Source organism: Lolium perenne, chromosome 4, assembly GCF_019359855.2.
Source record: "Lolium perenne isolate Kyuss_39 chromosome 4, Kyuss_2.0, whole genome shotgun sequence".
NCBI classification, from domain to species: domain Eukaryota; kingdom Viridiplantae; phylum Streptophyta; class Magnoliopsida; order Poales; family Poaceae; genus Lolium; species Lolium perenne.
Genome location: NC_067247.2, coordinates 166,131,071 through 166,155,204, shown reverse-complemented (window position 1 = coordinate 166,155,204; position 24,134 = coordinate 166,131,071). Strand labels below are relative to the sequence as shown.

At 42.3% G+C, this 24,134-nt stretch overlaps 1 non-coding gene across 1 annotated transcript; it reads right to left on the bottom strand.

Moving 5' to 3' along the window:
• Nucleotides 1-22,668: 22,668 nt before the first annotated feature.
• Nucleotides 22,669-22,828, bottom strand: LOC127297770 (U1 spliceosomal RNA). The gene has a single exon (XR_007849459.1). It is a non-coding gene; the product is annotated as a U1 spliceosomal RNA (small nuclear RNA).
• Nucleotides 22,829-24,134: the final 1,306 nt, after the last annotated feature.

The following is a 24,134-nucleotide window of genomic DNA, read 5'->3' as shown; positions in this document are numbered from 1 at the left end:
CCGTTTGCTTCAAGTTATTCTAATCATTGCCGTGCATGATTGTGTGACTAGTTGAAGTTATCAAGAATCTTCATCCGTGCATAGTGCTCAATTCTATATACTTATCCTATGCCTTTTATTGTGAAGTTGATCCTTTCTAACATTGTCAATACTCCACCGGAAATTATTTCCAATATACTCATTGTCTTTGACAATTGATAACCTTGTATGTGGTTGAACTTTTGGATCATCTTCACCTTGGATTGTTTCTTATTGCCTTATTTTACTTCCAACAAATCCTTGTTGCTCCCATGTGTCTTCCTTGTCCCTTTAAAAAAAAATGTTTTGATAAATTCTCTTGATTCATATCAAGTGTTTGTTTTGGAAGACAAACCTTTTCCTTACGGTACATTGTGCCATTGTGAAAAGTGTATAGGGTTTGGTTTATTTTGTTTGAACCTTGCTCTTTGGGGGAGTTTGTTATCTCATTCTTTCTTACATGATTTATTTGCTTGAATGAGATAAATCCTTGAGCATGTTTGCTTTATTTCATCCTTTATGCTCAATGGTTTCTTCTTAGTTCATTTGTTGAACTTTGTTGAACAAATCTTTTGTGATTTGCGTCTTTGATATATTTTGGACAACAAATTTGTTTGGTAACACCTTTATGCCTTATTCGATTCTTTTGGTGTTTTGTCCAAAGTATATCTTTCTTGGATCTTTAAAGTCTTTGTGTGTGCTTATATGTAATTTGTTTATATTTATAGCATGCTTGCTTTGTTTGATCCATTATATAGGGTATACTCCATCAAATCCTAAATGGCTAAGATGTGCATGAAATTCAAATTTCATCTAAATATGCACATATTTATATGGAGTGTGTCCTATATATTGTGGTTTGTCTAACCATGTTGGACCCAATAAGTTTGGGGGCCAAGATGTACTTGAATGATGTTTTAGGTACATTGGAGATGCAATGGAAGCTTGTCTCATCTATAAGGAAGGTGTTGTCACCATATGAGAATTGGAGTCAAGCTAGGATGATCGATGAACTCTTATCTACTACATCAAGCCATTCCTATCTCGGTAACAAGTATCTTATTCATGCATTCTCATATAGCATCCAACCTCTTGTAGGTTGCATCTTGGCATGAAATTCTTTATTTCGAAAATATTGAGGTTCTTGAAAAATCCTTTTAAAGAAAACTTCTTATTGTACACCTGAGTAATTTGAGAAGATGCATATGATAGGTTATATATATATATATATCATATTTTATGATTCACCTATCACAAATATGCCCTCTAGCAATTTATTGCATATCAATTCCTCAAAGAGCTCTTGTGTGCAATATTGATGAATTTGTGAAATAAATCCGTATTTGTGATACTTGTTGCCTTTCTCAAAACACTCCAACTAGCTCTATTTCCTTATTGTTAGTTGTAATGCTTTTGAGGTTTAACTTGGTTGAAGTTCATTCATATATACCATAAGTGAAAATTGGAGCCATTGGCTATATATGCTTCTTAAGCAAACATAGTTTGGTATATTTTATGACTTCATCTTGGATATCTTGTTTTATCTATTTTGTTAACCTCTTGTGTGTGCATGTTTCTTTATGGATCACTTTGTCCACTTTAGAAACTCATATACATAAGAGCGTTAATCTATCACCTTGATATCCTTGATCGTTAGACCATCTTTTACCCCTTTTGTTTTTAGTGGGTTGGTAAAGAAAATTTATGAGTGCTTGGTTTATTTATTTTCTTCATGCACTCATATCTCGTAATTGTTGGACTCAAGTTGTTCTTGATAAGCATACTCTCCTTATCTTAGTTGTGTTCTAAATGATATATAGGGAGTGAGGATTCCATGTTTGTGCATATTGTATTCAAATGCAAACATTATAAATTGTGCACGAACCTTGGGGAGCTTTCTTATTTTTAGAGCACTATATCTTTCTTATCATGATATCTTTGTTTGTCCAATTGGATCTTTGATTGCTTGCTTTGTTTGTTGAAGCTCACTTCACCATGTTATCTTTATGTAATCTTTGATCCTCAATATAGTTTGATTTCCTTCAAGTATTCATCATTGGATATGTGCACTTGATTCCACTCAAATTATGAGAAGTGCACACTTTGGGGAGGAACTCACATTATATTGGCCTTCTAAATTTTTCACCCATTTTGACAATCGATGCCAATGGGGGAGAAGTTTAGAGGGTTTAAGGGAATGGTTTTATACTTAAGCTTGGTTTGTGCTTAAGTGTTTTGCCTCTCATGCATTCCATATTTATATGTCTTGCATGGTTGTATATATATAGTGGAAACTATCCCAAAGGTTAATCTTGACAATGTATGCAATGAATTCATGTTCATCACACGTGCATACATTGTGGGGGAGTTTTCACTATATATATTGGTTCTACTCACATCTCTTGCATTTGTTGTAGTTGTGTGAGTAGAGCCGGTTTTGATATGGGCTAGTAGCTTTGTGTTACTTGACCATATCAAATACAACCTCTTGTATACAACTTATTCTCGGATAAGTTGAGTACTTGTTTCTAATATTCATTATATAAACCCTCTTATTGTGGTTGTCATCAATTACCAAAATGGGGGAGATTGTAAGGGTACATTGCCCCTATGTGTGGTTTTGGTAATTAATGACAACCCCTATGGACTAATGTTTTCATTGAGTTTATATGAAGGAATATTCCATAGGTACTACTTGTTCTCCATGTGTTGGATTCAAGTATGGATGCCATGAAGATAAAGGTATACCTTGTGTATTGGCATCAAGATCATCGGTTTGAAGATACATATGTGATATGATCAAGAAGAAGAAATGAAGATGGAGTTCTTATGTGGAACTCAATATTAGCCATGCTCTATCTTATGAGAGTATGAGAAGGTACAAGGTTAAGTCGGGCAAGTTCAAGATGAGCATCTCAAGTGGATCACATGCTTGAAGCTTGCCGTCCATTTGGTGATAATGGACATGTGAAGATGTGCATCAATAGAGCTTTCCCATCATGGTGTATGGGGGAGCATTTGTGAGTCTTCACGAAGCGATGATGATCAAGTGAGGCATTCCGGCTTGAGTGGAGCTTGAAGAGCTATCATCAAGATCAAGCGGGATGCGCAAGGCAAAGGTATGGCCTTGCTAGGTTTTCCTTTTACCGGTCTCAAGGTGGTTGATGGGAGACCGGATTATAGGATACATAGCCGCACTATTAAGAGGGGCTTTCGGTTGGGTAACTTGATCACATCGTCTTAGGGAGCTCAATCCTTTGCATACTTTGCATATCCTTATTGCTTCTTGGTGTTTTTCTATGTGAGGTTCTTGAGCTTGTTGCTAGCTTTACAACAAGCCCAAGTTCATCGAAAACGGAATCCGCATGCATCTTCTATTGCGTTTTCGAGTTTGGACGTCTTTACCGTTTCTTGACGGTGGAGACTCCCTCTCTAAAATCATCTAAAATGTTCTGTGAGGAGTCTCCATATTTCCAGTTTTTGTTGGGGTTCTATTCGTCGTTATCTTTCCAACAAAATTGGTTTCATGTCAATCGGGGTCCGACACAAAAGTTATCACAGCTTTTTGTATAACATGATTTCTCTTGGCGGTTTCTAGCTCCGGTGTGACCCGGCCGTCGAATCGATGGCGGTTTCAAACCGGCCTCTGGACCGGTGCCATCCGGGCACTATCCAGTAAGCTTTTAATCTTGGTCCGGTTTCTAGTCCCGGCGTGACCGGCCGATCGACCGGATGGCCCGGTTTCTAACTGCCCACTGGAACGGTGCAATCCGGTCACTATCCAGTAATCTTTTCAGCTTGGTCCGGTCACTAGCCAGGTCGACCGGTCTGTGGACCGGATGGCCCGGTCTGTGGTCTCTGGCCCGATCGGGTCTGAACCGGACGGCCCGGCCCCAGGCCCGGTTGACTGCCTCCTCGACGTACCGACTCAGCCCAACTTTTCCCCAACGGTTATATTTGCTCTTGGGCTATAAATAGCCCTTCTTCCACCTTGGGCTGTGCAGTTCTTCCCATTCTCTCTCCTCCATTGTTGCATTTGAAGAACTTGCTCTCCCCTTTGATTCCTCCAACCATTCTTGCTCATTCTTGAGGGATCTAAGAGAGGAGATCTAGATCTACACTTCCACCAATTCATTTCTTCTCTAAGTGAGGGAATCTCTTGGGATCTAGATCTTGGAGTCTTTTGTTGACTTTCCCCATTGTTCTTCCTCTCTAATCTCATCCTAGCATTTGTTGTTTGGGTGGGATTTGAGAGTGAAGGATTTGAACACCTCTAGTGTTCTTGCTTTGCATCATTGCATAGTGTTGAGCTCTCCACCACGATTAGTTCGAGTGAGAGACCGTGAGCTTGTTACTCTTGGAGGGAAACCTCCTAGTTGGCTTGGCGGTTGGTGCTCCGGTGATCTCTTCAAGAAGATTGTGAAGAGGCCCGGGCTTCTCCTTCGTGGAGCTTGTGAAGTGGTTGTGGAGCTTGCCATCTCCTGAGCGGAGGAAAAGCTAACCATAAGGAAAGGGCCATTATCCTTCGTGGGTGTGGTTCGGAGAATAGGGTGAGCCTTCGTGGCGCGGGAATCCTTCGTGGGACCTCCACTCCTCCAAACGTGACGTACCTTGTTGCAAAGCAAGGGAACACGGGAATACATCCTCGTCTCCGCGTGCCTCGGTTATTTCTATACCCGAGCTCTCTTTCCTTGTGATAGCCATCGTGCTTGAAGTACATATATCTTGCTATCACTTGTGCTACATATATCTTGTGCCTATCTTGCTTAGCTCTAGTTGCCATTGTTACACTTAGTTGAGCTTAGCATATTTAGGGTTTGTGCTTGTAAACTAAACATTAGTTTAATTCCGCATTCTTACAAGACAAATCCGCAAGAGTTTGTAATTGCCTATTCACCCCCTCTATAGGCGACATCTCGATCTTTCAATTGGTATCAGAGCAAGGTCTCTCCTTGTTTTAGGCTTCACCGCCTTGAGAGTAAAGATGTCGGCTAGTAATTTAGTGCACAATGACACAATTATCTTTGTTGGCACAAATTATCATTTGTGGCGAAATTGCTTGCTTTGTAAACTTCGGACCTTGTGTCCAAACATTGAGCAATTTCTAGATGTAGGTTTTTCTCCTCCGATGGATCCTCAAAATCTATCTTTAGAGGATGAGAAAACTTACATCTTGAAGCTCAAGTATCTAATGAGCTTTTATTCTCTTTGAGACCCGATTTTCGTAGGTTCTTGATATATATAAAGAGAAAATCGTCTCATGAGATGTGGATCAAGCTTAAGGAAATGTTTGGTGGATCCACATCTAAATTGGTCGGTGGTGACTCCGAGGAGCTCTCTTCCCCTTCACATCATGAAGAGCTCCAAGTTGCTTCCACCTCCGGTCGTGATGAGTCATCATCTTCTTCCACTTCACCAACGTGTTGCAAGACACAAGGTAATGATATGGTGAGTGGTGAGGGAAATTGCAATGTTGATATTGTGCTCAGTAGTGATGACTCTTCATCTCTATCTCATTGCAATGTTTCCTCTTTGGACTTAAACACATCTTGCATTGAAAATAATCTACATGCTTGTGTTGATAGTCCTTGCATATCATGTGTAAATTGCTTACATAGATCTCATGAAGATATGCTTACCTTGTCTTGCCCCCATAATCAAAATGCTTATATTTCCTCTAGTTGTTTGTTGACTAACAATGTAGAGGAAACCGAACACTCTATGGATCAAGACATGTTTTCAAATGAGGATTCAAGAATATCTTCATCTTCATTCTCCGGTATGCACATGTGCCTTATGGCAAATGGATCAAAGGTATCTCCTACTTTGACTCCTAACACTTCCTCTAATGATGAGAGTGATGATGATGATAATGATGAAGAATATAATACCTTGGTGCATAATATGGCAATGATATATGCTTCTCTTCATGGTAATAAAGAAGCTCGTGCTAATCTCGAACACTCTATGGATATCTTGAATAAATATAAGGAAACCATAGTGAAGTTGGAGTCCCATGTTGAAAATGAGGAAATGAGATTCACTCTCCTCAAGCATGAGCTAAAAGATGAGAAGCATACTAATTTTATGCTTACACAAAAAATTGAATCCTATATGCATGAAAATGAGAAAACTATTGTTGATGCTTGTGCTACTAACTCTAATTCTTGTGAAGCATCTACCTTAGAGGAGAATGTTGAGCTAAGGGCTCAACTTGAGTTGCTAACTAGCAATTATAGGGAATTGGAAGAAAGTCATAAAAAGCTCTCAAGCTCTCATGATGATCTTCTAATTTCCTATGATGGGCTAAAGTTAGCTCATGAGGCAAGTATCACTAAGGTAACATCTTGTGAGCCTCATATGGATGTTAGCACAATCTCTACTACAAATGTTATATTGCCATGTGCTAGTCCTTGTAATCCATCTAGTCAAACTAGTGATACACCTTGTGTTGGATTACTCACTTTGCCTTGTTGCTCTAACAATGAAGCTTCTACTTCCTCTAGTACTTGTATTTCTACTAACCATGTAGAGGAAATAAAAGAGCTCGAGGCTCAAGTCCTTTCTTTGAAGAAAGACTTGGAAAAGCGTCATGAAGGGAAATCCGCACTTGACAAGATGCTAAGTGTGCAACAATCCCCCAATGACAAAAGTGGACTTGGATTCAACTCCAATAACAAGAACAAGTCCAAGAGCAAGAGCAACAAGAAGAAGGGCCAAGACAAAGTCAAGGATCCGGCCAAGTTGGTTTGTTTCAAGTGCAAGGTTGAAGGGCATCATGTTAGATCATGCCCATTGAAGAAGAAGAAGCACTTGAGTGAGAAACAACAAGGGAAACGGCCACAAGGTAAAGGTCAAGCTCATGCTCGACCTCAAGTTCAAGATAGGCCACTTCCCAAGAAGAATCAAGATATTGTTCCCCAAGAGAAGAAATCAATAAAGAAGAGAAAGGGGAACACTTGCTACTTATGCCGTGAGAAGGGGCACTTTGCTTCTTCTTGCTTAGGTGGTTCCTTATCTAACCCTATAGTTGTTGATAATGATTATTCTCTAGGGAAGGATAAGGATGGCAATGTGTTTGCCAAGTTTGTTGGAACTCAAAGTGGTTTCAAGAAAAGAACCATTTGGGTTGCCAAGCATATTGTGACTAACCTCTTAGGACCCAACTTGGTTGGGGACCAACAAGCTCAAATTTGATCAATAGGTGTAGGAGGAGGTCATTGGAGACTTGGCTACTTCATGAAGAATTAAGGGATCTTCATATATTATATTTTGACCAAGCCAAGTCGTATGGATTATCATCTATATCTCATAATCCAATGTTCCTCCTTGCGGTAACTTATACTTCAACTCTTCATGTTTATTGTAAGTTACTTGCTCCTTTTGCATGTTTGGTTTTGTACCAAATATGTGTATGTATGTGTTGTGTCTTACTTGCTTATCTTGTGTATTCAAGTATGTTTGTTTGACTCACCATATACTTGTGTATTGTTTTGAGCCTAATGCATCTTGATGATATCTTATTTGGCTCTCTTTGAAGTGATTAATGGAACATCCCATTTTGGGGGAGTGATATGCTTTGTGCATCCCTCTTTCTTTAAAATGTGTGTACATGGGTATCACCACTTAGTATTGATATTGCAAGATTATCTAGTCACTATGTGGTGTGCAATACTCATGAGAAATTCAAATTCTAAATATCCATTAATCATCTCTAGTTGAATTTTAGTTGCCTCTTATTTAGAAGAAATGTTTTATCACATTATGGGGGAGTAATATGTTTTGTACATATCACAAGCCTAGAAAATGTGAACATATGAGGTTATGCCACTTAGAGTTGATGCTCTTAATTATCTTGTTCCTAGGTGGCATGTTTACTCAAACAAGCTCCATTCATAATAAAAATATTTTATTACTCATCTTGTGGGCTCTTGTTTGAATATGAAATTCTTGGTGCGTTTTTCCTCAAATACATATCTCTATATCTTATTTGAGACACCGTTTGCTTCAAGTTATTCTAATCATTGCCGTGCATGATTGTGTGACTAGTTGAAGTTATCAAGAATCTTCATCCGTGCATAGTGCTCAATTCTATATACTTATCCTATGCCTTTTATTGTGAAGTTGATCCTTTCTAACATTGTCAATACTCCACCGGAAATTATTTCCAATATACTCATTGTCTTTGACAATTGATAACCTTGTATGTGGTTGAACTTTTGGATCATCTTCACCTTGGATTGTTTCTTATTGCCTTATTTTACTTCCAACAAATCCTTGTTGCTCCCATGTGTCTTCCTTGTCCCTTTAAAAAAAAATGTTTTGATAAATTCTCTTGATTCATATCAAGTGTTTGTTTTGGAAGACAAACCTTTTCCTTACGGTACATTGTGCCATTGTGAAAAGTGTATAGGGTTTGGTTTATTTTGTTTGAACCTTGCTCTTTGGGGGAGTTTGTTATCTCATTCTTTCTTACATGATTTATTTGCTTGAATGAGATAAATCCTTGAGCATGTTTGCTTTATTTCATCCTTTATGCTCAATGGTTTCTTCTTAGTTCATTTGTTGAACTTTGTTGAACAAATCTTTTGTGATTTGCGTCTTTGATATATTTTGGACAACAAATTTGTTTGGTAACACCTTTATGCCTTATTCGATTCTTTTGGTGTTTTGTCCAAAGTATATCTTTCTTGGATCTTTAAAGTCTTTGTGTGTGCTTATATGTAATTTGTTTATATTTATAGCATGCTTGCTTTGTTTGATCCATTATATAGGGTATACTCCATCAAATCCTAAATGGCTAAGATGTGCATGAAATTCAAATTTCATCTAAATATGCACATATTTATATGGAGTGTGTCCTATATATTGTGGTTTGTCTAACCATGTTGGACCCAATAAGTTTGGGGGCCAAGATGTACTTGAATGATGTTTTAGGTACATTGGAGATGCAATGGAAGCTTGTCTCATCTATAAGGAAGGTGTTGTCACCATATGAGAATTGGAGTCAAGCTAGGATGATCGATGAACTCTTATCTACTACATCAAGCCATTCCTATCTCGGTAACAAGTATCTTATTCATGCATTCTCATATAGCATCCAACCTCTTGTAGGTTGCATCTTGGCATGAAATTCTTTATTTCGAAAATATTGAGGTTCTTGAAAAATCCTTTTAAAGAAAACTTCTTATTGTACACCTGAGTAATTTGAGAAGATGCATATGATAGGTTATATATATATATATATCATATTTTATGATTCACCTATCACAAATATGCCCTCTAGCAATTTATTGCATATCAATTCCTCAAAGAGCTCTTGTGTGCAATATTGATGAATTTGTGAAATAAATCCGTATTTGTGATACTTGTTGCCTTTCTCAAAACACTCCAACTAGCTCTATTTCCCTTATTGTTAGTTGTAATGCTTTTGAGGTTTAACTTGGTTGAAGTTCATTCATATATACCATAAGTGAAAATTGGAGCCATTGGCTATATATGCTTCTTAAGCAAACATAGTTTGGTATATTTTATGACTTCATCTTGGATATCTTGTTTTATCTATTTTGTTAACCTCTTGTGTGTGCATGTTTCTTTATGGATCACTTTGTCCACTTTAGAAACTCATATACATAAGAGCGTTAATCTATCACCTTGATATCCTTGATCGCTACGACCATCTTTTACCCCTTTTGTTTTTAGTGGGTTGGTAAAGAAAATTTATGAGTGCTTGGTTTATTTATTTTCTTCATGCACTCATATCTCGTAATTGTTGGACTCAAGTTGTTCTTGATAAGCATACTCTCCTTATCTTAGTTGTGTTCTAAATGATATATAGGGAGTGAGGATTCCATGTTTGTGCATATTGTATTCAAATGCAAACATTATAAATTGTGCACGAACCTTGGGGAGCTTTCTTATTTTTAGAGCACTATATCTTTCTTATCATGATATCTTTGTTTGTCCAATTGGATCTTTGATTGCTTGCTTTGTTTGTTGAAGCTCACTTCACCATGTTATCTTTATGTAATCTTTGATCCTCAATATAGTTTGATTTCCTTCAAGTATTCATCATTGGATATGTGCACTTGATTCCACTCAAATTATGAGAAGTGCACACTTTGGGGAGGAACTCACATTATATTGGCCTTCTAAATTTTTCACCCATTTTGACAATCGATGCCAATGGGGGAGAAGTTTAGAGGGTTTAAGGGAATGGTTTTATACTTAAGCTTGGTTTGTGCTTAAGTGTTTTGCCTCTCATGCATTCCATATTTATATGTCTTGCATGGTTGTATATATATAGTGGAAACTATCCCAAAGGTTAATCTTGACAATGTATGCAATGAATTCATGTTCATCACACGTGCATACATTGTGGGGGAGTTTTCACTATATATATTGGTTCTACTCACATCTCTTGCATTTGTTGTAGTTGTGTGAGTAGAGCCGGTTTTGATATGGGCTAGTAGCTTTGTGTTACTTGACCATATCAAATACAACCTTCTTGTATACAACTTATTCTCGGATAAGTTGAGTACTTGTTTCTAATATTCATTATATAAACCCTCTTATTGTGGTTGTCATCAATTACCAAAATGGGGGAGATTGTAAGGGTACATTGCCCCTATGTGTGGTTTTGGTAATTAATGACAACCCCTATGGACTAATGTTTTCATTGAGTTTATATGAAGGAATATTCCATAGGTACTACTTGTTCTCCATGTGTTGGATTCAAGTATGGATGCCATGAAGATAAAGGTATACCTTGTGTATTGGCATCAAGATCATCGGTTTGAAGATACATATGTGATATGATCAAGAAGAAGAAATGAAGATGGAGTTCTTATGTGGAACTCAATATTAGCCATGCTCTATCTTATGAGAGTATGAGAAGGTACAAGGTTAAGTCGGGCAAGTTCAAGATGAGCATCTCAAGTGGATCACATGCTTGAAGCTTGCCGTCCATTTGGTGATAATGGACATGTGAAGATGTGCATCAATAGAGCTTTCCCATCATGGTGTATGGGGGAGCATTTGTGAGTCTTCACGAAGCGATGATGATCAAGTGAGGCATTCCGCTTGAGTGGAGCTTGAAGAGCTATCATCAAGATCAAGCGGGATGCGCAAGGCAAAGGTATGGCCTTGCTAGGTTTTCCTTTACCGGTCTCAAGGTGGTTGATGGGAGACCGGATTATAGGATACATAGCCGCACTATTAAGAGGGGCTTTCGGTTGGGTAACTTGATCACATCGTCTTAGGGAGCTCAATCCTTTGCATACTTTGCATATCCTTATTGCTTCTTGGTGTTTTTCTATGTGAGGTTCTTGAGCTTGTTGCTAGCTTTACAACAAGCCCAAGTTCATCGAAAACGGAATCCGCATGCATCTTCTATTGCGTTTTCGAGTTTGGACGTCTTTACCGTTTCTTGACGGTGGGAGACTCCCTCTCTAAAATCATCTAAAATGTTCTGTGAGGAGTCTCCATATTTCCAGCTTTTGTTGGGGTTCTATTCGTCGTTATCTTTCCAACAAAATTGGTTTCATGTCAATCGGGTCCGGACACAAAAGTTATCACGCTTTTGTATAACATGATTTCCTGGCGGCCGGTTTCTAGCCCGGTGTGACCGGCCGTCGGCCAGGATGGCCCGGTTTCAAACCGGCCTGGACCGGTGCCATCCGGCACTATCCAAAAGAAGCTTTTAATCTTGGTCCGTTTTCTAGCCATGCTTGACCGGCCTTCTGACCGGATGGCCCGGTTTCAAACCGGCCTCGGACCGTGCCATCCGGCACTATCCGATAAGCTTTTCAGCTTGGTCCGGTCACTAGCCCGGTCGACCGGTCTGTGGACCGGATGGCCTGTCTCAGGTCTTGGCTCGATCGTGGGTCCCGAACCGGACGGCCCGGTCCTGTGCCCGGTTGACGGCCTCCTCGACGGCTGACTCAGCCCAACTTTTCCCCAACGGTTATATTTGCTCTTGGGCTATAAATAGCCCTTCTTCCACCTTGGGCTGTGCAGTTCTTCCCATTCTCTCTCCTCCATTGTTGCATTTGAAGAACTTGCTCTCCCCTTTGATTCCTCCAACCATTCTTGCTCATTCTTGAGGGATCTAAGAGAGGAGATCTAGATCTACACTTCCACCAATTCATTTCTTCTCTAAGTGAGGGAATCTCTTGGGATCTAGATCTTGGAGTCTTTTGTTGACTTTCCCCATTGTTCTTCCTCTCTAATCTCATCCTAGCATTTGTTGTTTGGGTGGGATTTGAGAGTGAAGGATTTGAACACCTCTAGTGTTCTTGCTTTGCATCATTGCATAGTGTTGAGCTCTCCACCACGATTAGTTCGAGTGAGAGACCGTGAGCTTGTTACTCTTGGAGGGAAACCTCCTAGTTGGCTTGGCGGTTGGTGCTCCGGTGATCTCTTCAAGAAGATTGTGAAGAGGCCCGGGCTTCTCCTTCGTGGAGCTTGTGAAGTGGTTGTGGAGCTTGCCATCTCCGGAGCGGAGGAAAAGCTAACCATAAGGAAAGGGCCATTATCCTTCGTGGGTGTGGTTCGGAGAATAGGGTGAGCCTTCGTGGCGCGGGGAATCCTTCGTGGGACCTCCACTCCTCCAAACGTGACGTACCTTGTTGCAAAGCAAGGGAACACGGGAATACATCCTCGTCTCCGCGTGCCTCGGTTATTTCTATACCCGAGCTCTCTTTCCTTGTGATAGCCATCGTGCTTGAAGTACATATATCTTGCTATCACTTGTGCTACATATATCTTGTGCCTATCTTGCTTAGCTCTAGTTGCCATTGTTACACTTAGTTGAGCTTAGCATATTTAGGGTTTGTGCTTGTAAACTAAACATTAGTTTAATTCCGCATTCTTACAAGACAAATCCGCAAGAGTTTGTAATTGCCTATTCACCCCCCCCCCTCTAGGCGACATCTCGATCTTTCACTTCTTGTTTTTCTTAGAAGGAGCACTAGGCTCAATTCGTTGAGAATCTTGTTCAACTCTCTTAGGATGCCCCTCAGGATATAGAGGATCCTGGGTGGAAACACCGCCTCTAGTTGTTACTTCGTAAGCATGTTTCTCTTTAGAATTATTTTTTAACAAATCATTTTGCACTTTAGTGAGTTGATCAATTTGAGTTTGAACCATTTGAAAATGTTTAACAAGCATCTTAACATCATTGGAGGTTCTCTCCACAATATCATGCGAATTGCTAATAGCTTGAGAATTTTCCATTAGATGATTCTCTACTCTCATATTAAAATTTTCTTGCTTAACAATATAATTATCAAACTCATCTAAGCATTGAGCAGGAGGTTTTGAATACGGAATATCTTCCCTAGTAAAGCGTTGAAGAGAGTTTACCTCAATCATGGACGAAGGGGGAATTATCTTGCATAAATCTTCCATGGGAGGTAAATTCTTCACATCTTCGGATTTAATACCTTTCTCCTTAAGAGACTTCTTGGCTTCCCTCATATCTTCATCATTTAATTTAATTAAACCCCTCTTCTTCAATATCGGCGTCGGAGTTGGTTCAGGTGTAGCCCAATTATCATGATTCTGGCCTATTTTAGCCAATAATTCTTCAGCTTCGTCTGGAGTTCTTTTCCTGAAAACACAACCAGCACAACTATCCAAATATGCTCTAGACTCAACGGTTATTCCACTATAAAATATATCAAGTAAATCACGCTTTTCCAAATCATGTCCAGGTCGAGCTCTGATAAGAGAGCAAAATCTTGCCCAAGCTTCTGGCAATTTCTCTCCATCTTCCTGGTCAAAGCTATAAATTTTCTGTAAAGCAGCATGTTGAGCGCTAGCAGGAAAGTATTTCCGAAAGAAAACATCAAGCAAATCACCTGGACTAGTAATAGAACCAGGAGGCAAATTTTTATACCAAGTTTTAGTGTCATCCTTTAACGAGAAAGGAAAATTTTTAGCAACAAAATAAGTGCGCATCTTGACATCATCAGAAAACAAGCTACTCATAGAAGAGAGTTCATTCATGTGTTCTACAACACTTTCTTTTTCAGTACCACAAAAGGGTGTTTTCTCAACAATAGCTATATGAGATAGATCAAGAGAAAAATCATAATCTTTATCCTTAATGTTTATAGGAGATGTAGCAAATTTAGGATCAGGAGACAACTTATATCTAACAAGATGTCAAGTCGAGAAACTTTTTAATTTTTCTTGCATCAGTAATAGCATTGCATTTATCAATAAAATCATCATTAAGCTCCACATAATCCTCATCAGGATCATCACTAGAATAATCAACAGACTCAGGTGAATTAACAGGTGTAGCAACATTTTCATTAGGAGTTTCAGCATTTTCAATTTGTCTAGACCTAGCAATTGTAGCATCTAGAAAAGATCCCAATGAACCACTATCATCAAGCACAGCAGAAACATCATCAATATTATGAGAATTTTCAGATTCAGCAGAAGTACCAACAAGTGAAGCTTGTGGTGGTGAAACAAGTTGACTTATCACAGATGGTGAATCAAGAGCAGCAGAGGTACTCAGAGTTGTACCTTTTCTTGTAGTGGATGGTAATATGGCGACTTTAGAATCACGAGATTTACCCATGATGGAGAATTTGCAGCGAACAATATCAATCCAAGTGAACTTCCAAATAAAGCTATGCTCCCCGGCAACGGCACCAGAAAATAGTCTTGATAACCCACAAGTATAGGGGATCGCAACAGTCTTCGAGGGAAGTAAAACCCAATTTATTGATTCGACACAAGGGGAGATAAAGAATACTTGAAAGCCTTAACAACTGAGTTGTCAATTCATTGCACACTGAAACAGACTTGCTCGCAAGAGTTTATCAAGAGGTAACGCTTTATAGCGATGCTTGATAGTGAAATAACAAGAATGAGTAACAAAGACAGCAGTAGTGATTATAGTAAACATCAGGATTAAAATACTATAGGCACAGGGATGGATGACGGGCGTTGCATGGATGAGAGAAACTCATGTAACAATCAAAGCAGGGCATTTGCAGATAATAATAAAACGGTGTCCAAGTACTAAGCAATCCATAGGCATGTGTTCCGTATATAGTCGTACGTGCTCGCAATGAGAAACTTGCACAACATCTTTTGTCCTACCAGCCGGTGGCAGCCGGGCCTCTAGGGAATCTACTGGATATTAAGGTACTCCTTTTAATAAAGTACCGGAGCAAAGCATTAACATTCTGTGAACACATGTGATCCTCACATCACCGCCTTCCCCTCCGGTTGTCCCGATTTCTGTCACTTCGGGGCCTCGGGTTCCGGACAGCGACATGTGTATACAACTTGCAGGTAAGATAATAAAACAATGCATATCATCATGAAACAATAACATGTTCAGATCTGAGATCATGGCACTCGGGCCCTAGTGACAAGCATTAAGCATAACAAGTTGCAACAATATCATCAAAGTACCAATTACGGACACTAGGCACTATGCCCTAACATTCTTATGCTATTACATGACCAATCTCATCCAATCACTACCATCCCCTTCAGCCTACAGCGGGGGAATTACTCACACATGGATGGGGGGAGCATTGCTGGTCGATGAAGAGGCGTCGGTGGTGATGATGGCGATGATCTCCTCCAATTCCCCGTCCTGGCGGAGTGCCAGAACGGAGTTTCTGGTCCCGAGACGGAGTTTCGCGATGTGGCGGCGTTCTGGAGGGTTTCCGGCGACTTCGACTTCCTGCCTCGCGTTTTTAGATCGAAACCTTTAAGTAGTCCAGAGGAGGGCGTCAGAGGGCAGCCGAGTGGCCACGCGCTAGGGCGGCGCGCCCCCCTCCAGGCCGCGCCGGCCTAGCGTCTGGGGGCCCTGGGCCTCCCCCAGGCCTGCCCTTCTGGCTCCGTGATTCTTCTGGTAAAATAGGCCCTTTGGTATAAATTCCGAGGATTTTCCCGAAAGTTGAATTTCTGCACAAAAACGAGACAGCAGAGCAATTCTGCTGAAAACAGCGTTAGTTTGTGTTAGTTGTATCCAAAATACATAAATTAGAGGCAAAACAATAACAAAAGTGTTCGGGAAGGTAGATACGTTTTGGACGTATCAGGCCCTCAGCAGGTCTACTCCGGGGCACCTGGTCTGGAGGAGGTGATGCTGCCATTCGCAAGTACTAGTTGGCAAACGGACGCCAAAGCGGCGGCTTCGAGATGGAGGTGGTTGGTGCTACGTCCCCTTGCTGCTCTAGTCGTGCGAGCGGCGGATCGACATTGACGACACCAATTGGTAGCTATAGCCTTCAGTTCCATGTGCGTGGTCGCTCGAGGTTCACGGATGCTAGAGACGGTGGTCGACGGTGGGGTCTTTGCTAGGCTAGATGTGCTCACGTGGCCTGGGTCCTTCGGGGCTTAGCCGGGGAGCTTGTGTTCCAAGAGAAAGCATGCATTGACTTTAGTTTGGGGTCAGTGATGATGACTCACTCTTGCACCGTTTTCCTTATTGAGGGCATCGTTGTGGCCCACCACGATGAGAATCATGGGATCTCTCGGTAAAAACCCAATTTCCCTTGGAGATGGTGGTGTAGTCGCTACCTTCTTGAAGGAACTGCCTTGGAGCCCATGACTCTTTGAAGGAGTTGTGGTTGTTGCACACGATTGCTTCATCCGCGAGGGAAGAGGAAGCTAGGGAGGCGCCCCCGACGATGGGGGAAGCCGAGGCAGCGGACTCGGGATGCGATGTGGTGATGGCCCAACGGGCCTTGGTCGTGGCTCGTATCGTAGGGGTGACGACATGGTGCTTCGAGGTTTGCGAGGTCGTCGACCCGGCCGATGTGACTTGAGGAGTCGGTCTTCCTAGTAAGCGGGACGGGGGGAGGATGTCAGGAGCGTCTATGTTGGTTAGTTAGCCTACGACCAATCGATTCGTGGAACATTGTGGCTCGCATGAGAATAGGGGATGTCGAGGCAGCAACCTCGGAGTTGGGGGCGTGTTCCTGTTGTGATGATGGCCTAGCGTCGTGTGGACAATGAGTCTCTCTTCCTTGTGCGGGTTTCTTTCTTGTATATCCCTCCTAAACCGGGTTATGTTAAGTTTTCGATCTGGTTTTACTTATAAACGTGATCACCCTCTTTCTTTTATCAATAAATTGTCATAACTCCTCGCCCTGTGACGAGGTTTCGTAAAACGAAGTGACAAAACTAACTTTTTTGGAAACTTCAGCATAAAATGAACTCATCTGAAAATAAATATTTCACAAAATTGACATTTCCCTAATTGCAAGTTTTTTTTATAGAGAATTCCCTAATTGCAAGTGAAAATTAAGTAAGCAAGGCTAGTGAGCAGGTGGGCGGGCCTGGTTTGTGGCCCGAGCACGGTAGCGCTGGCCCTTGCGGATCTGATGTGCTGCCTGGCCTGGCCACCGATCGAAGAGATGTCCCAATCGATGAGGCTGGATTGTACTCGCTAGACGCTTACAACAGTGATTAACCATACAAGCCTCCCGTGCATGCGCAATACGTCCAGCTTAATCGGGACACTGACGTGCAAGTAGCTTGGAGAAAACCGGTGAGAACGATGACAAGAACAGGTCGTCGTTCCTGGATGCACTGATGATGTGCTGACACCACTACAAGACATGGGCTAGGCCAGAACGGCTCGATGAACTGGACGGGAGCTCGAGCAATCAGCGGTAACGAAATCTTCTGGAAAACATCAGGTAGAGAAACATCGGAGACACCAAATCTGAAAACCAATATAAGATGTTGATAACAACCACAACGATCCATGCGCACGGAACTATGTTATGCGCAGATTATTCAACCCACGAAACAACGACAAGGAAAGAGGAATTACGGGAAATTATTACTACTAGCTGGTCCATGCATGATCGAGCCACGGATCCAGTTCACGCTCCGGGTAAGGAGCTCGCGGCAGAGGCAGGCTTGGTTGGCTAGCTGCTTCAGCGGCTATCGCCGGCCGCCGGAGGAGTCGGGGGAGCAGGGATGTCGGACTCGTCGGAGTACTCGCAGACGACGCGCTTGTGGAAGTTGCGGTGGCATTTGCACGCGACGCAGATGAGCAACGCGTCGCCCTCGCGCCCGGACGCCGTGAAGCGGCAGCAGCCGTCCAAGACGTGCAGGCCGAGCCTGGCGCCGTGGTTGCGCTGGCACTGCTTGTACAGCACCCCGTCATCATTCGGCTCCGCCGCCACACCGTTCGCCAACGCCTTCGCCCGGTCTTGCTGGGTCCCCATGGGTGTGTGAAAAAAGTGGCACCTTTGCCGGCGCGGCGCCGTCAATGTTAGGCGCGGAGAAGAAGAGGAAGGTTTCCAAGGAGAGACAGGTGAAGATGGGAAAGGCTTTGCTGTCACACGCCTTGGGTGGATGGATGGTGGCCTACTTATATATGGGTGATAGTGACTACATAGGCCTACCCAGGTCAGGGTTTGTGAACCCATGGTAACATCTTTACCATGGTTACTAACTCGGCGTCGCCACGTGTCGGGGCACCTACCATAGGGCTCTCGTGTCGCGGGGCCATCTTTCGTGAAAAAGCAAAACAAATATTTTTGGCCTTGCTCGATTACTTTATATGGACGGTCGATAGCTCGACATGTTAACGTTCACGCAATCGACCGAGGCGAACCATGGGCTAACAAGAACCACCCACCGAATATGTTTTAACGTCACACGATCTCGAGCAACATCTTTTGTTTTGGTGTTTTCGATGTTGTTGTGTTACAAGCAAATCTTGCATTAGTACCACCAAGATATTGGCTGCACACGCCGCGTGTCGGGGCATGCATCTTAGGGCTCTCTTGGCGCGAGGTTATGGGCGGTGGTAAAGCAAAACAAATCCTTTTGGTTTGTATAGCTTCTGTTACTTATATGGACGGTCGATAGGCTCGATATGTTAGCGTTCACGCAATCCACCGACATATACCATGGGCTAATAAGAACCAACCATCGGAATGGTATTGGGTAATGTGTTTTTTCGGCGCCGTTGTTCTATTTTGGTACTTTTGATGATACCATGTTACAAGCAAACTCACGTAAACAAATTACCACGGCATCGGTTCCTCGTATTGCTTGTTGAGGGATGTACCTTAAGGACGTCTTGGAATGGGGATATGTTCTATGGAAAAGCACAATGAGCGCATTTGGTTTGTATAGCTTCCTTTACTTAGGATGGTCGATATTCTCACTTGGTTGGGATTCACACAATACACTGTCACAAACTACGGGCTAATAAGAATCAGAGAATTGGTTTTTTGAGAATTTCTTTCAGGCCTCGGTCTATTTGATCTTTTGGATGTTGATATGTTAAAAAGAAAACTCTTGCATAGAAATTAGCAAGGCATCGGTTTCGTGGAATGGAAGCTGGAGCAACTTTGTTTATCTTGACACGTGATTATTTCAGAAACATTTTAGCCATCATAGGTACATCTTTCTCTTGAGCAGATTTATGTGCAATTTATCATTATCTTGGGCGCGTTAACGTCATCCCTTCTTAAAGGCATCGTCTTGGAGGCCCGTTTGGGACTCGGGAGCAAAGGCAGGCATCCACTATAGAGAGGCCCATGTCTTCCTACCATCCTATAGGATTTCTCCTTTAATAAATCGTGCATTGTATGATGTTTGACCAAAATTTTCTCATAATTAACCCAGGTCACTTTTATTCTATCTATACGGGATGCGAGATTACAGACCTGGTTTTCATCTCCGGTGTCGGAGATCTGGGGGGAGGTTTGCGTTGTTGGTTCGGCTTTTGGTTGGGCGATGCTCCGGGCCTTGGTATCTTGGTGGGTTGCTCTTGCTGAAATTTTTTGTGGGGTTTCTCCATCACTAAATCGCGCACTGTATGATCTTTGACCCAATTTTTCTCATAATTAGGCCAGGTCACTTTTATTCTATCTATACGGATTGAAGGAACGCTCTCCTTATCGAAGCTTCCTAGAAAAATGTACATGAAGTATTATGCTATTACTACCAGTACCAGAAGGCAACTCCAACGACGGTGGCAGTTTAGTGATACATTATATTGTTAATAACGACCGCCAAGACCAACAAACAAAGCATTTTAAGCATCTCCATCAACAATTGACCTGACATCGGTGCCAGGATTTCGTTTTCCGACACGGACGTCTTGACGGAAAAGTAAAACAAATAGGCAGGCCCAACTTAGTCAAGATTCAGAGAAAGAGGAAAAAGATTTAGGCATGGAAGGAAGTTTCTTTGTATCCACATATGAGGCTGGATTGAGAAGCACTCCTTTCCAATTGAATCTTCAGGTCTTGTACCACTTGCCACTTGCCTGTGGGGCAACTGTCATCTAGTATCTCTTAGAGATCTATGACTCTGAACGATAGCTCATGTGCTACTATTCATCTGGTGACAGTGATGCTATTGGGCAAGCTTCAATACTGTAGCATACGCTTTCAGTACACCAGCTAATACATTTCGTGAGGGCACTCCATCACTCTCGAGATGCAAAATTTACCGGTAGGTTTTTCTAGAGAGATTCTTGCATACTTATTATATGTGAAGCATGCACTTCGTGGAGGGGAATCAAACTCTCTTGGGATTCACGAAGCTTTGGGAGTTGGTTAGCCCCTTGCAAATGGACCCCAATACTCCGGATTCTATCTCGTGGAAGCTCACCGTTAGTGGATGTTACTCCTCAAAGTCGACGTACAACATGCAACTCTTGGGACATCCTAATTCTTCTATGCCATCCTTAGTTTGGAGGCCATGGGCTCCCCAGAAGTGCAAACTGTTTGCTTGGTTGATCATTTAAAATAGAGTTTGGATGGCGGATAGACTTCAGAAAAGAGGGTGACAAAATTGTGGGTGATGCAAGCTTTGTAATCAAGTTTAAGAATCCACGTCTCACATTCTTTACAAGTGTCGTTTCACCACCCGTGTGTGGTCAATTGTGAAGACTTGGCTCGGGCTACATGATGTTGATCGAAGCTTGTGTAATTTTAGACGCTCCGCCAAGGAGTGGTAGGTTGAGGAGATCCACAAGCATGCACAAGGAAGGAAGGCAATGGCCTCGCTTGCGATGTTGGTTTTTTGGGAAATTTAGAAGGAACGAAATGCTCGTGTGTTTCGAAATAGTGCTTCCACCGTTAACATGCTTGTTGCAAAAATCAAAGAGGAGGTGGCAATGTGGAGCTTGGCGGGAGCAAAAGCGTTGAGTAATGTAATGCCGCGTGAGTAGGCTTATTCTTTTGGCTTGACCCTCCAGTCAAGGTTGGGTAATTGGGTTTGTAAAACTTCTTAAAAACCTCCATCTTAATCAATGAAAATGGCAAGTTTTTTGCCTCGTTTCAAAAAAAAATCTTTCTTGGAAGATATCGTCAGGAAAAGATAGTGTATAGTAGTAGGACGGAAACGGCTAGAGCACAGCTCCGACCACCATGGCAATATAGAAACGTCACATTCAGGGGCCAAACTTGTCTTCCGTAGTGGAACCGTGGATCAGGATTTCAGAACGTCACTGGCCGGTTCTCTCAAGAATGGTACATGTTCTTTATTTTGTTTAACTTAATTTGTTTGGTGAAAAGGGAGCAACGTCTTCTACGGATTTCTCAACCACTACCCTTTTCTTTCTCAGTTCGTCACTTAACCGATAGTTCAGAGACCTGACCGGAACCAGAAATCATCGTTGTAATTTAGGTTTTCTCTGAACTGAATTCAGATAAGACAGCCAGTGGTACCGTCGCATGAATTGCAGAGCAGGTGTATGGTGGGAGCTCTTTTAAGACGCCCCGACAGAGTAGAGAGCAAATCTCTAGGGTCTAAACCGTTCATTGGCATACATTAAGTAATATGATTTGACATGTAGAGCTATGGATACACCCTTGTTTGAACGAGACCGGACACTCAGGGGTCTCTGCATTATCCGGGTCGCTTCCGGGGTGTCACAAATTTTTTTTGGGAAGTTCGACTAAACCAGATGGTTCTCAGCTGGGGTCACATTTTTTTTGTGTGGAAGGATGCTGGGTCACACGCTCGATTCAAACTTTGATCATCCCGATCTGGCCAGTAGAATGTTCCCTTCCAAGGTCATTGGCTTTACTGCATGCCATCAAAGACCGGGCGTGCGTACATAAGATGTTCAGTCTTCATCATCGCCAGAATAATTCAGCCGATGAACAAATTTCCTCTGGCTCTAGCTCACCTTAACCAGACTACACCCTACTTTTATGTGGCTGTTTATGTTATTTCGAGGGTAGAATAGATGGAATAGCTGTGGACCTCATAGCAGAATCAACTTTGCCTCACAGTAAAACAAACAAATCATAAGGAAACGCTGACACTTGCAAGAATGTCGAAGGTAGCAGGAAAGGATCGGGACAATGCCTCAGTGTTGAGTAGAACCTGAGTGCTGCTGGATCCAAGTAAACTATTTTCTCTGAGCAAAGGTGCGACTAAATGGGCAGCAGAATCAAATGTAGAAGAAATTAACTTCACGTGGTGCGCCAACAGCTAAACAGACCGAAACTTCATTCAGAGAAACGGAAGGACGAATAGTAAAACAGTAAGACAGAGATGAGCAGCAAACAGATAACCAACACAACATGCCTAGGCAGGGTCAATTTAGCCTCCTCAATAACCAAATTATAACGCTATTGAGAGAGAAGCGACCAAGGACCAAATCTTAATTTAAAAGTTTGGCAGGGGCCGCGCGGACGCGTACCCCCTCTAGCACAAATTATGATGTCCACTCTCCCACTTGGGGAGATGGTAGACCAACGCATCCACCAAGTGCAATGTGGACCATTGATCTAGGCCACGGACCTTGCTGATCGTCCGTCGACCCCGTCCAGGTAAGTATGTTGCAACGTTGCCCGTGGAGCTGGTTATATAGCCTCCTCACCCTGCCGAATCTCCCTCGCGCAGCGAGGTGGGACTAAACCTCACGAACGCTGCGCCTGCGCGCTGGTGCACAGCTGCAGCTCCTCTCCCTTGCTTGCTTGCTGGGCCGGTTATTTCCCGGAGGACCATAATGGTTCGGCCCCTCTGCTTGTATATAGTACGAATCTTCGGTGGCCTGTTAGTTTGGCAACGGATTGGTAGATTAGCATCAGCCACAGAATATAAAGTGTTCTCTCTTCATCCTCACAAGAAAAAATTGTACTCCATGCATAGTCATTCGAGCCTTTTTTTGCACGGTGTATCAAGCTTTACCAGTACTATTTCAGCTGGGTTATGAATCTGCTTAGGCTATACAACTTGCTCCATTTCTAAAGGAGATCCCTTAGTACTAACGGAGTGACTATTTCAATCGTTTAGGCTTAAGCTTCCCTGGGTTAAAGATGAGACGATTCCAGCCCTTACCTTAGGAGAGAGAGAAAATACAATGTCAGTATGAAATTGTTGTGTTGCAACCACGTGTGTTGGCAGTGAGTTTTTTTCTTTTCGAAAAGGCATTTTTTTTGCCTATTTCATTGATTAAGGAGAGTTTAAAGTGCAGCCAAAGCCAATAAGACCAGGATATAAAATGATACAAGTGACTACTCTCACGGCATGATAGCGCTCAAGTATTTTGCCCCTCAGAACCCTAAAGTGAGGCATTCCGCTTAATAGCCAAAATTATAACAGAACACATGGTAGACATGTTCCGAAAAAATCGAGATTTACGCTCAACGGTATAATATAGGCCCTTGTGTCTCCTCCGATTGAGCCCCGCAATGGAGCACTACCAATCTTTAACCGAGACGAAACTTTTCCATTGATCAATGTCGAAATCCAGCAAGCCAAGCCAATCCTTGATGCTCGTCTAAATGCGGCGTGAGCACCTACATGGGAATAGAAGATGTTCCTCCATCTCCGGCTCACGCTTCCATAGTTGGCAAAGACCACAGTTGGGCCAAACACAATGGGCTAAGCGGTCCCCCGTCCACACCCGGGTTTGGAGGTAGTGGTTTCTGTGGGAAGGTTGGTTGTTGGTAATGTCTTTCAGTCGGGGCGGACAAGGATGGTGAAGCTATGGGCGAAGTCCTTGTTCTAGATGGTCAGAATCAGCAATGACGATGCATGTTGGTGTCATGTATCTTTTGGTAGGCGTAACTATGGTGCAATCTCCTTCCCCCGAAGTCCATGCTTGACTGGAATCCCTAGAGGCCTAGATCAAAGTTAGA